The following is a 13,825-nucleotide window of genomic DNA, read 5'->3' on the forward strand; positions in this document are numbered from 1 at the left end:
TAAGGGAAAAGGAAATTGTACCAGAACAATGGAAGGAGTCCATTATCGTACCTATCTTTAAGAAGAGGGACAAGACTAACTGTAGTAACTTTCGAGGAATATCACTTTTGTTGACGTACAAAATTTTGTCCAATATTCTTTTGAGAAGATTAACTCCGTACGTAGATGAAATTATTGGGGATCATCAATGTGGTTTTAGGCGTAATAGATCAACTATTGACCAGATATTTTGTATTCAACAGATAATGGAGAAAAAATGGGAGTATAAGGGTACAGTACATCAGTTATTCATAGATTTTAAAAAGGCATATAACTCGGTTAAGAGAGAAGTTTTATATATTTTTATTGAATTTGGTATTCCCAAGAAACTAGTTCGATTAATTAAAATGTGTCTCAGTGAAACGTACCGCAGAGTTCGTATAGGTCAGTTTCTGTCAGATGTGTTTCCAATTCACTGTGAGCTAAAGCAAGGAGATGCACTATCACCTTTACTTTTTAACTTTGCTCTAGAGTATGCCATTAGGAAAGTCCAGGATAACAGAGAGGGTTTGGAATTGAACGGGTTACATCAGCTGCTTGTCTATGCAGATGACGTGAATATGTTAGGAGAAAATCACAAACGATTAGGGAAAACACTGGAATTTTACTGGAAGCAAATAAAGAGATAGGTTTGGAAGTAAATCCCGAAAAGACAAAGTATATGATTATGTCTCGTGACCAGAATATTGTACGAAATGGAAATATAAAAATTGGAAATTTATCTTTTGAAGAGGTGGAGAAATTCAAATATCTTGGAGCAACAGTAACAAATATAAATGATACTCGGGAGGAAATTAAACACAGAATAAATATGGGAAATGTCTGTTATTATTCGGTTGAGAAACTTTTATCATACAGACTGCTCTCGAAAAATCTGAAAGTTAGAATTTATAAAACAGTTATATTACCGGTTGTTCTGTATGGTTGTGAAACTTGGACTCTCACTTTGAGAGAGGAACAGAGACTACTGGCGTTTGAGAATAGGATTCTTAGGAAAATATTTGGGGCTAAGAGGGATGAAGTTACAGGAGAATGGAGAAAGTTACACAACACAGAACTGCACGCATTGTATTCTTCACCTGACATAATTAGGAACATTAAATCCAGACGTTTGAGATGGGCAGGGCATGTAGCACGTATGGGCGAATCCAGAAATGCATATAGAGTGTTAGTTGGGAGGCCAGAGGGAAAAAGACCTTTAGGGAGGCCGAGACGTAGATGGAAAGATAATATTAAAATGGATTTAAGGGAGGTGGGATATGATAGAGAATGGATTAATTTTGCTCAGGATAAGGACCAATGGCGGGCTTATGTGAGGGCAGCAATGAGCCTCTGGGTTCCTTAAAAGCCAGTAAGTAAGTAAGCCTATAAGTTGGTACCTATATTTTTTAACTTGTAAATAGAAATTATCTATTCTAAAACAGTTCAGGTAAAATTGGGCCCTAAAGTCACTTGTAGTATTTTTCCACGGAATTATTTTTTCTGGAGAAGTAATACAAGTGCAAGGGTTTTCAATATTTGTACATTATTTAAAAGAAGAACAAGAACATTGCTTAGAACATTAAAACATTCCTGTCTCAACAGCATTTGAGCTTTCTTATTATCATATTACGACACAAAATGTGTCTATATAACCGAAGAAGTGGGTTAATGATATTTTAAATTTTCAATGAAATTCAGCCTTAGTCGCTGTCCATTACGTCACTAGCCTCATCTGAATACGTCACATCTCTGTCTGCTGCAACATCTGTGTTTCTGTCATGAAGTGCACTTGTAGGCCTCCTACTGCGATTGAACTTCCTCTTCCACGTCCACATCCTGCAGTCCTTATTATAAGCTTCATGCTTCAGGTCATCAAAGAAAGAGTGGTTATGGGTGGGATGAATTTCTTCAGCTCTTGCCAGTTGCTCCACTTAGCAACTGTATAGTTGGTCCAGTTCAATGTGTGCAGGCCTTCCACGAAGATGTTTCGAGAAGTCAGCGCTGTAATATATTACCTCTCTCCATTATAGCAAATGAATTAGTTATAAACTGGAGAAACGCAACAACACTATGTAAACAACGCACTTGTATTAGTTTGCCTCTCAGTCAGAACTCTGTAAGCATGGTAATACAAGAGTTAGGCCAACATGGAACAGCACTGACTGCAACTGCACTTATATTACTTTTTCTCTGAATATAGGAAGTATAAAACTGTTAAGATTTGTCCGGTAATAATATAAGGGTCTTCTACTGGACGTGCTCCAATTCATGTTAATAGAATTACAATATTTGTTATTAACCAGAATATAATTTGGTTAATAAAAATTACTAATTTTATCATAATTACAAATAAATAATAATTTAATAAAAAATTCCAATAAAATAATTAAATATTAATAAATCAAAACCTAAAAAGATTTAGAATATACACTTATCTCACTTTTTTTTTTTTTTTTTAGGAAAATGTCACTTGTATTGCTTTCCTTCTGAGTGCCTCAATTGTTAATATGATTTGTACGGAGAATGTACCAATAAATCATATAGTGAAAGAGAATTGTCTCATCTACCTAACACATCCTACTACTACTGAATATCCAAAATATGTAAAGCATTTGAACAATATGTAACTTACATATAATAGATACCATGTAGATACCGTTAACACATAGTAATGAATGGCTGTATATAAATCATTAAAAGGATGAAATAACTGTAGTATGTGAGAATGAAGTAAAGGAAAAAGTAAAATTATTCAATAGAGGGAAACTTGTGTTAGCCGTTAATTGTAAAGGGTTGACCTCAGTAGATGTGTTATATCCACTACAGCAGGAGTTTCCAACCAGTGTGTCGCAAAATTTTAGATTTTAAAAATAAATTTTATGCCATCCACAAAGTCTCTTTACAACGCATTTTTTTATTTGCAACGAAGTCTTTGATATGGTACATTTTATTTTGAGACAGACTTTACCAATGAAACGTGAACATCTGCAACAATGTTCAGTTCAGTTTTTCAGCCATAAGGCCACGTACTGTATAAAGAAACTCTGTGCAACCCACCAACTGCAGATTTCACATTAATTTAAATAGGCGAGTTTTCAAGAACAATAATCTTTGATAGGACATCTTTTATCGGATATCCAGCATAGATAGATTGGGATTTTTGACACATATCTTTGTTTTTTTTTTCTAATGCCACTCAAGTTGCTGCTTGTTCTTTTAGAATTTTCGATTGCATGTTAACATCGACCTATCTACAACACTACATAGAAGTTGATATCAATGCTTTTTTTCTGGCGGAACACGCTGGAACGGCGTTGCGGCACATTTTTGTTGCAGTTTTAATCATGGAACCGAAATATGTGTGAATAACTATGTTCTTAATATAATTTTTCTTTGAATTCCGATTAGACCTTGAAAGTCTTAGTTGGACGAAAGGGAGGTTAAAAATGACAAAATTCCCATGTAGTGAACAGTAAGCATCTCCCCGTCCGCTCTACAATATTCTGCACAGAGTTACACCACCTTTTCCTCCAGAATAAATGTACTAGTTATCATTATTATTACTATTAATAAAATCAAATAAGTGTGTCGCGATATCGTGGGCGTTCAGTAAAGTGTGTCGTTAGTCAAAAAAGGTTGGGAACCACTGCACTACAGCATACTAAAATTAATCAAATTACTACTGATATCATCCCTATAGCTCCCATGCATATTGACTGTTGTATTTCACAGAAACAAGAAGAAATAACGACAAAAACTAAGATGCAATTGCCATTTCCAAATATTCTATCTATGACTCATGATTTTAAATACATGGGAGTAAGAATTGATGATCTTCAAAAACAAATATCAAAAGAACAATCCAAAATTCAATATGAAAGTTTTTGGCGTCACTATTCTTCTTGGTTCTATATTAGTTCAGTAATCGGAGTAATGTTGCTCTTTTGTTACTGTTGCTGTAGCAGTTGTAGAAAGTGTGGACCGTGGATGTTGAAACAATGTAACTAGAGAGAGACGTGTTCAGATTACAGGAAGGGATGTAGTGCTTGTTGTCGTTCTATTATTATTAAGAATAAGGCAACTTTGAACTGTATTAGGGACAAATATAATATGCATATGATTGGCGTAAATGTCAGACGTAATATTGCTAACTCCAGCAAACATATTTGTTTAAACTGGGTTCGAGGGCACTCGGGTATATTAGGGAATGAAAGGGCAGACCAGCTACCCAAGCTTGCTTGTTCCATGAATGTCGTTGATAATTACCATAAAATTCCTGTCAGTTTCATAAAACATAAATTACGGAACACATGTTAGCACGCTGGGATGTTCAATGCCAAGGAAGTGATAAGGCTCTCTAACTAGAGACTTAGGCCCGGTTTCTTCAATCTTTGTTAAAATGCACTAACATAGTGTTAATTAACTGTAAGCTAAAAGTCTGAATTGCTGTTAAAAATATTGCTTTTCTTCAACTTTACATTTCACATTTTAACATTCTGTTTAACTCTCTGTTAGGATCAGAGATTCTAGAGTTCAACCATAACCTATAACCAAGTGTAGGCTCAGTTCTGTTTTCTGAACTCTGACAATTGCGATTCTCGCTTGTTTCCGTTGTTTGACTCAGGGCCGGTTTCACCTGAGAGGATAAAAAGAATGATCTCAATGTTCTCTCAGTATGAACTATTTTATACAAAATTAATATGTAATATATGCACGCATGCACTTTTGATTAAACTAACACTCAACAACGCAGCACATTCACAGAACACCAATATGGCACAATGTATTATTGTGACAGAGAGGCTAACATAAGCTATAACAAATCAATATCCCCTCCATGGTCCCCCCCAAGCGGTTTCACCAACACTTTAGTCTCGATTAAAGTTCGATTTAATCTCGAGTAAGACCTCGTAGCGTTTCACCCACTGCCATCGTGATGTAATACAGGCCGTAAGGCAGACCACGTGACTCGCTTAACAGCCGATCGCGAAGGGCGGTCTTTCAACCATATCAATTAGTTGCAGTACATGAAAAATAACATATATTTCTCTGAAATGCAGTGTAATTGCGTCAGTAAAATTTTAAACTTTGATTGTGAGACACTTGAGACACAAATCACTTGCAACGTAAGGTATAATATTATTTTTGGTGTAAAAATTATGTTGTTGCAGGCAAAGTTCGTATGTGTAAAACCTGTCTTTATTGCGATTAAACATTGCGCCTGTTGTGGTTAAGTGAATTTTTGGTATTATAAACAGTAAATATGTGTAATAATATACACGTGAAAGTGAAACATTGTCTGGGATGTAAAGTAAATTATGATTAGGCCTAAGTGCAGCGTTACTGATGTTACTCTTGTCTAATCCATTATTGTTAGTTTACCGTATTTGTTTTATTAAATTTAAATTATTGCGCCCTTCTTATGTGTAAATAATCTACATTATAAATAATACGACGTTTGATAATATACACAATTTGAACTAAAAGTGAGATACATATAGTACCGTAATATGGGCTAATACCGATCACTTTTAATACATTTTCGTACATAGTTCATTAGCATTTTCTTTAATATGTGCTTAATAAAGCAATTAATTATCTCCCAATCTTTAAGTACCTGTAGATACATTTTTCATAATTTGACTAATTTTAATTATCATTTTATTTTTAAAAAAATCAGTGATCGGTGTTACCTCATACGATGGGGTAATACCGATCACCTGTTTAATTTCCCTCATGATCGCTGTCTAACTGTTGAAGGGGTTTTATCGATCAATAATTTATATTTTGAAAAGGATTTAAAGAAAAATCAATGATCAGTGTTAACTGATAGAATGGGGTAATACCGATCACCTATTAAATTTTCCTTATGATCACTATTAGAGTATGAAGGTGTTATACCGATCAGTATTTTAAGTTTAAAAAATGTTTAAAAATCATTTTAAACTTAGAGCTTACAAAGAACAATGTACCATGCTATATTTCATCATTTTTTAAGAATACAAATTACAGAATTCATGTAAATCCGATTTTGGTATTACTCCCATATTTGTTTTCTTCCACTGCTCCATGCTGCCTTCAGTGGATGAGAGAATGCCACATCAAGTGGCTGATATAAGTGAATTGTATTAGGTGGCAAGAACACATACCGTATCTTATATTGTTTTCTTCACATAGCTTTATTATATTTATGGACAGATAACTAGATAAATTAACGCCGATTGTTACTTTAGGTCCTTGTAATTTCTTTGCATAGGGGAGAAGCATCTTACAAAACCATTTCTCAGAAGTTCCTAGGTCAAACCAGCCGCTTTTATTGCGACCATATTCTGCACCATTAATTCCACCTTCTGTCCAGGTATCATAGGGACGTGTGCTTCTGTACACGGTGAGGTACAGGGCCACCTGCAGCTGCCGCCACCATAACACTAATACTTGTTTTAGACCTGTCCAAAATTTTTACTGGATGTTTCGAACCTCGTTTAACTATGATCTTACTCTGCCCAAGGTCATCGAAAAAATTAGTTTGTTCGTAGTTTATCAAATTTGAAGGCTGAACTCCATTCAAGGCCTCTTCTAAATTAGGAAAGAATTGATTCATTGTGTTTCTCGTTATGAATGCTTTGGATCGCTTCTGTTTTCACTCATTCTGCTTGAGAGCTCCTTATTCCTAGTTAGGAATCCAAGAAACCACTCATTTCCAGGACGATTATTCGTAAATCTTTTCTCCTCTTTTCATTTCCAGCTGAAGTGGTCCTGAACAACATCTCTTACATCCACTTCCTTCAAGGCAAATCTCCGAATGGACAATTTTCCATTCCTTACTGCCCGAACAGCATTATCCAAGTGAACTGGATTGTATCTACCACATCTCCATGATGGTCCCGATTTTTTCTGTATAGGTCCACCCATGATCGGTGTTACCCTGGAACTTTTCGATTTCCCATATTAAGTGTTTTAATTTCAAGTAGGTATGGTCTAATAATTATCCAACTTACGAATAATATAAGTAACTAATTATACAACACATTTTAACTCTCATCTACGTCACAAACCCTTCCAGTGAAGCAGTAGAACTGAAGTTACACAAGGATATTATAGCAAGCAGAAAACGACTTGGCATCAACAATGGAAAATGAAACTTAATTAATACAGCTGCAAACAATCACGCAGCTGGTTCATATCAGCCACATTATTAGCTTCGTAGATAACGTATTGTCCGACATACCTCACGATATAATACAAGAGCTACAATCTTTTAATGAAAAAGCAAAATGATCGGTATTATAATACTATATCAGAATTACCCCAACTTACGGTATATTGTGAAAAATTATACCTAATAGTTTTCACTACTGTTACAGTATCTAGTATTGGGTCAATGTTACTTATGTCCCGCCCACTATAGAGACACAGGCCAATTTTACACATATTTAGTATAACTTGTTGCTTCTTTCACAGGTTAGGTTTGGTTAGTTTAGGTTTTTGTTATAGCCTACCTTGCATATACGATTATAGCGCAACATTGGCAGTTATAAAAGTGAAATATTCGTTCATTGGGCGTTGGATACTCTACATTCACCGCCTTATTTCTATATCCGCAATTATGCATCATAATTAAGCATAACGCTACGTATAACTTGTAAATGCAATTTGTCTACACTTCAATTGTATTTATTCGTTTCATACGGTACTCCAGTCTGATTAGTTTAATATGTTACCAGGCCTAAACTAGCGCTGAGGTAGTTCCCTTCGTATTCATACACCTTGCATATACTAATTAGTTCGGTTAGTTCAGGCTTTTATTACGCCTTGCTTAGAGGATTAAATGCATCTCCACAAAAAATAAATTCAACTGTTTTCAGTTCAGAAATTATTGGAACTATACCTCAGCGCTAGTAAGTAATATAACCGTATGTACATTTCATAGGAGGAAGTGTGGTGAATTTTCTACCTTTAAGTAAGGAAGATAACCGTGTTCTGAAGTTTATCCTAAATATATTCTTCTTTATTAAATCTCAAAATAGCTTTCGTTCTCAACTTAAAATGTTGACGCAAATAGGTTATGTTAACATGCTGAATTCTCTTCACATAAAAATAACACAGTTTTATAATCCTGCCACTTTATACAACAAATAAATGGAACTTATGCACACAATACTTTGAATAACAATTTAATTGTTTTATTTATTTGTTCCCTACTATACTGGGTCGTATTTAATTCTATTTATCTAACCTGCCAGATGAAGTAACCCACAACCGTACGTACCTACCTATACTAATTTCATAGGAGGGACTGTGGTAAATTTTCTACCTACAAGTAAGGAAGATAGATGTGCTAAATTAAAATCACAATATAAATAATTCTCCTTTATTAAATCTCAAAATAGCTTCCATTCCAAACTTAAAATGTTGATGCAAACAGGTTATGTTAACATTTAAAACTCCGTTCACATTAAAATAACACAGTTTTGTAATTATTTCTGCAACATATTATGCAGTAAGAAGTGAACATATCTTATACACACATTACACTAAATAAAATTGAGCACCGACACGCATTAAAGTAATATATTTAACTCAGCTCCGTACACTCAAATCGAAAAGCCCGACCCATCGAGTGACGTCACACATCCTGCATTACGGCCTGGTCTAGATCACGATGGCAGTGGTTTCACCACTCACTTTACACCCGTATAACTACCTTAATCGAGAGTAAAGGCTGGTTCACAATAAACTGGAAACGGGAATCGGAACAAAAATGAAAACGGTAAAATTGTTAAAATGTATACATTTAAATGTGAGCATTCACAATTAACAAAATGCTTGCAGGAGCCCGAGATCGGGAACGGAGAGTTGGCCAAGTTTCAACTTTGGCATTCACGTTTCTGATCACAGCCCCCTAGATTCATTCTATTGCCATCTAAAAGCTATTTTGTCGTCGTATATTTTATAGCAAGAAGACCGTGACATAACCTATGCATTATTTTGTTCTGTGCTGTGCATCATGGAACAAGTTTTATTTGATGAGATTCTAATATTGAAATCCTCACATTTACGATAAGCGGCACGCCTCGTATAAAGATGAGAAAATGAAGGACAATACGTGGCTTTCAATAGCTGCATCTCTAACACCGATCAGAAACGAATCATATTTTATTACTGTATTGGTTGCATTACACACCACATATTCACGCTTCAATTCAATAACTACTGTTGTGTTCATTTTTGTTCTATTACAAATGTTTCTTCTCTAATTATTTTACGTTATAGTAGACAGGGAGGATAGAAGTCTTTCTATTCTCTCAGGTTTTATTTCTGCTTCTTTCTGTCGTCTGTATCACAGTGGCGTGGAGCGGTGTATTGGTATTTCTGTTGTGAAATGGAAAACACTGGAACAATGAGAAATCGTGGGACTAATTTATTTTCGTATGAGAGAAGCCTTCTGTTGAAATAATTTCGCAGTATAAACCAATTATTGAGAATAAACAAACAAACGGATCTACGTTGAAAGCGTTGGTCCCTATCCTGAGCAAGATTAATCCATTCCCTACCATCATATCCCACCTCCCTCAAATCCATTTTAATATTATCTTCCCATCTACGTCTCGGCCTCCCCAAAGGTCTTTTCCCCTCTGGCCTCCCAACTAACACTCTATATGCATTTCTGGATTCGCCCATACGTGCTACATGCCCTACCCATCTCAAACGTCTGGATTTAATTTTCCTAATTATGTCAGGTGAAGAATACAATGCGTGCAGTTCTGCGTTGTGTAACTTTCTCCATTCTCCTGTAACTTCATCCCTTTTAGCCCCAAATATTTTCCTAAAAACCTTATTCTCAAAAATCCTCAATCTCTGTTCCTCTCTCAAAGTGAGAGTCCAAGTTTCACAGCCATACAGAACAACCGGTAATATAACTGTTTTATAAATTCTAACTTTCAGATTTTTTGACAGCAGACTAGATGACAAAAGCTTCTCAACAGAATAATAACAGGCATTTGCCATATTCAACTTATAGGTTACAACTGAAAATTTACAGCAACATATTCCTGTAAAAGATTTTTAAATTTTCTTTCAACTTCATAGTCATTTGTCTCAAAACTTATTAAACGCCACTTGTATCACTTTGCCTCTGAGTTCCTCAATTATCTTTTTGCATTCTCTAACATGCTGTTGAGATAAAAATGCCGTTTTTGTTCTCAATGTATTGGTTGGTATGTAAAGGTATTGGGGTTGTATAAATTTTGCGGTTCTATTATTATTCATAACTACCAGAAAAGGAAAAATTTCATATAAATTTAATTTTTCGCGTGACAGTAAAGGTACTCTCACAATGTATACCACCGTAAGTGATGTTTTATAAATAGTTGCCGTCATCACCTGGTCCACTTGGTGTGATGGAAAATCGATAGGAATTGTTTCACGTAACACTTTCTTAATTTTCTCGTAAGTTATAACCTAAGGTTGAATTATTGCAAGTCGCGCATTTGTTGTCATTGTGATCAACGAATCGTAATATTCATAACAGTCTTGGTATCCTGACTCAACATGTTGAATCTTTAGATTAATTGCTGTAATCTCATTGTCTGCAAGGGTCTTACCTTCCCACTGTTTTGGTAATGTGAAAGGAAAGTATTGAAACTTTCTTTTATTGCTTTTTGATTTAACAGTAATTCCGTAGTTGTTTCATTGACTGTTATCAAACTTGACTTCTGTTCTGAACTAATATGCAAGAAGTTAAGTTGTTCTTGCTGAATTTTATCCATTCTTTCCTTATACATTTCTATCTCAGCTTCAGTTGCAGTGCCGAATAGAATTTTAGAAATTTCGCCTGCAAAACATGTTGTTGTTATTACTATTGACCATTGGTCCAATAATTTCTCCAAGAGTTTCTCTTAGCCTTTGTACACTAGTTCTTTTAGCCAGGATGTCAGCTAATCCTTGCTCACAAACCGTTTTGTGATACCATGTGTATACTAACAAATTTTTACATTCATTCTGTATAGTTGCAATCCCTTGTTTGAGCGTATCATACAGGTGTTGTACCAGTCCTATGTCTACATAAGTAATGACATCCCAGAGATGCGGAGTGAACCACACGTTTGCTACAAAATCAAAATATATATGCCTGCCTGTCCTTTGATTTCTTCATTTTGAGTTGCTGAAAAGCATTCAACCTTAACAGTAGCCATACCAATGAGTAGTGATAACCACTTACATAAAATCATCTTGGTATGATTCTGAAAAAAAAAAGAAACACAATTATTCTTTGTATTCCTTTACTTTATTGATGTGTACAATGAATCTCTTTTTTTCCCGTACTCCCAATTCTGCACAATTCGAGGTTAACTTTATTAACCCGAATAACCTTCCCACAGAGGGTCCAACTTTTTCCTATTCTCCTTTCGTAACAAGACCTTGCCTCCCAGAGCTATGTCATAGGTACATCTTACGCGAGACCTTCTGTCACAATCTTCTATTATCCCTCTGTCTATCACTTCTTTTAACGATTTCTCATCCGCAACTGCTTTCACTGCTTCTCTCACAGAATCAAAGAAAATTCCATTTACAAAAACATTTTTTCCTAATTTAATTATTACCTTTTGTCCAATTGAAGCGATTAGTACTGTCTAAAGTAGACTGAATCAACTGTTCGACTCTTGCCCCTCCACAGAGTAATACTTTCGTTGGGTTTCTGATTTACCTGACAAAATTGTGTCGTATAGTACATAAAAATGTTCGTTGTACAGCAAAATATGCCTCTAGTTTTTCCTTTGTATCCTCCCATTTTGTTTCGTATGTTGGATGGATGTTTAAAGTTCTCCTAGGATTACCTGTAAACTTTGATAAAATATATTTGATTAATATATTCTCCTGATTTGCGTTTATTAATGACCTAGCTGACTTATCATTATCAATAAATTCATTTAGCGTAGATGGTTTGCCTGAAAAAAACATTTTTCAAACAATTTAGCAGCAGCTGTAATGGATAATTCAGCACTTATTCTTTGTTGTCTTAGAAAAGTGTTCAGTTGGTCTTCTAGAATTGAATTCGTTGATCTTGATCTGCTTGTGCCATGGTCTAAAGGGCTTTCACTCGGAGTACTAACTTTCACCAATATTTTAAGAAATTATAACAAGGGTTATAGGTATCCAACAAGCAAACCTCACCTCGAACTCCTCGTGGCGCACACACTATACCCCTCTTACCCCCCTTCAGTAGGCGTGAGAGCATGCTGGAACGGGAGCATACGTCATCTGCGTGAGACAGTCACGCCTGCTGGTTTCTGCACACTGAGTTTTCCTTGTTGGATGCCTCTAACAACGTCTCTCGAGACTAGTAATACACTCACCCAGATAAAGGATCTCTTGACTAGTTGGCCGTCAATCCTCGGACCTCGTCACCAGCAACTGGTCAGTGAGCTTCTATGTGAGTTGCTAACAGCTGGAGATACCGGAGACCTTCAGGTAACAGGCACCCCAAAGAGGAAGAGCCACGCTGGAACAACCAGGCAACTAGGGTCGACGTTGATTCCACTCTTGAAACAATCATGGCAGTAGATGACGACTGTGGATACACTGGCCCCTTCTCATCTGTCTTCAACCTCTTAAGACACCAGAATCTGCAGCAGAAAGTGTTGCTGTCAGTAAACATCATAAATATAAACATCTTACAGATAATTATATTTTTATTCCTTTTGCAGTTAAAACGTTTGGATCATGGTGTAGTAAAGCCAAAGCTCTCATCTCCACCATAGGCAGACGTTTAGAGCAGCTTTCTGGGGACCCTCAAAGCAGTCAATATCTACGTCAGCGCATTGGTACCGCCATTCAGCACTGTAATGCAACAAGTAGGGTAAAGTTGCCTAATTCCGTGACATATTTAATAAAGTCTATATTTATGCCAAAATTGTATTAAAAATTTTCAAATAACGTCATAGCTACACTTTTTACAACATTCAGTGTCAACAGTTTCACAAGTTTGTTATATAATATATGATTCTTCATTGTTATACAGTGGCTCCTAAATCCGTGATAGGGATCCGTGATAGTGTTTTCCTAATTCTGTGATACTAAAATAATCCTCATTAACTGCTCAGAAAACAAACGCGTATTTGGAAAAACACATTAAAATCATGGTATATTGTTTTAATAGGGATTAAGCAAGAAATTACAACATAAAAGAAGAGCCTAAGTGACAAATTTCATAGAAAATACTAGTGTAGCTACAGGAATACATATTACATATTAATATATTATAAACAAAATAAACTGAAAGTTAAAATCAATACACAATTAAATTTGGATAAATTGAATTATAACACAATTATTTCTCATTATTTATATTCCTAACAACAGCAGTAATTAAGTTAAATGTATGCCCTATTATTTTATTATAATTATTATAATTGATGTTTTCTATAATTTATTTCTATTATTCTTTCCACGAACTATTTTCTTTCATAGACATTAAATTTCACAACATAACATTTTCTATTCACGCCTAAACACCAATTCAGAATCATACTTGTTATCTATGACCTTCATTAATTTGCAAATATTTTCATGTTATTCTCTGTTAAAATATTTATGGGTCCTATTGTCAAATAAGTGTCCACCTATAAGTCTTCACACACATAATAGTAATAATACAGCTTATCGATCCTACATAATAGCCCGTTTGCGATCTCTATCTGTCAGGACGATCAGAGTATGATATTAATTAATATGCATATTTATTATACAACTTATTGATTAATCTTGTTGCTGTACTTTTAGTTAGATTTTTAAAAGTGTTTTA

The 13,825-nt window shown here is 35.1% G+C and overlaps 1 protein-coding gene and 1 long non-coding RNA gene across 3 annotated transcripts in view; one reads left to right on the plus strand and one right to left on the minus strand.

The window, feature by feature from the left end:
• LOC138715366 (uncharacterized) overlaps window positions 1–12,875 on the plus strand; it is a 70,212-nt gene extending 57,337 nt beyond the window's left edge. For both annotated transcript variants that reach the window (XR_011336262.1, XR_011336263.1), the window contains exon 5: window positions 12,729–12,875. This is a non-coding gene — a long non-coding RNA (uncharacterized lncRNA). The remainder of the gene's footprint in view (window positions 1–12,728) is intronic.
• The window catches only part of LOC138715365 (tubulin polyglutamylase complex subunit 2-like), a 117,106-nt gene that overhangs the window by 101,776 nt on the left and 1,505 nt on the right, over window positions 1–13,825 (minus strand). Inside the window, exon 2 of the mRNA XM_069848208.1 lies at window positions 12,378–12,647. The gene's annotated coding sequence lies outside the window, so the exon portion shown is untranslated. The remainder of the gene's footprint in view (window positions 1–12,377; window positions 12,648–13,825) is intronic.

This window comes from Periplaneta americana, chromosome 15 (assembly GCF_040183065.1).
Source record: "Periplaneta americana isolate PAMFEO1 chromosome 15, P.americana_PAMFEO1_priV1, whole genome shotgun sequence".
NCBI classification, from domain to species: domain Eukaryota; kingdom Metazoa; phylum Arthropoda; class Insecta; order Blattodea; family Blattidae; genus Periplaneta; species Periplaneta americana.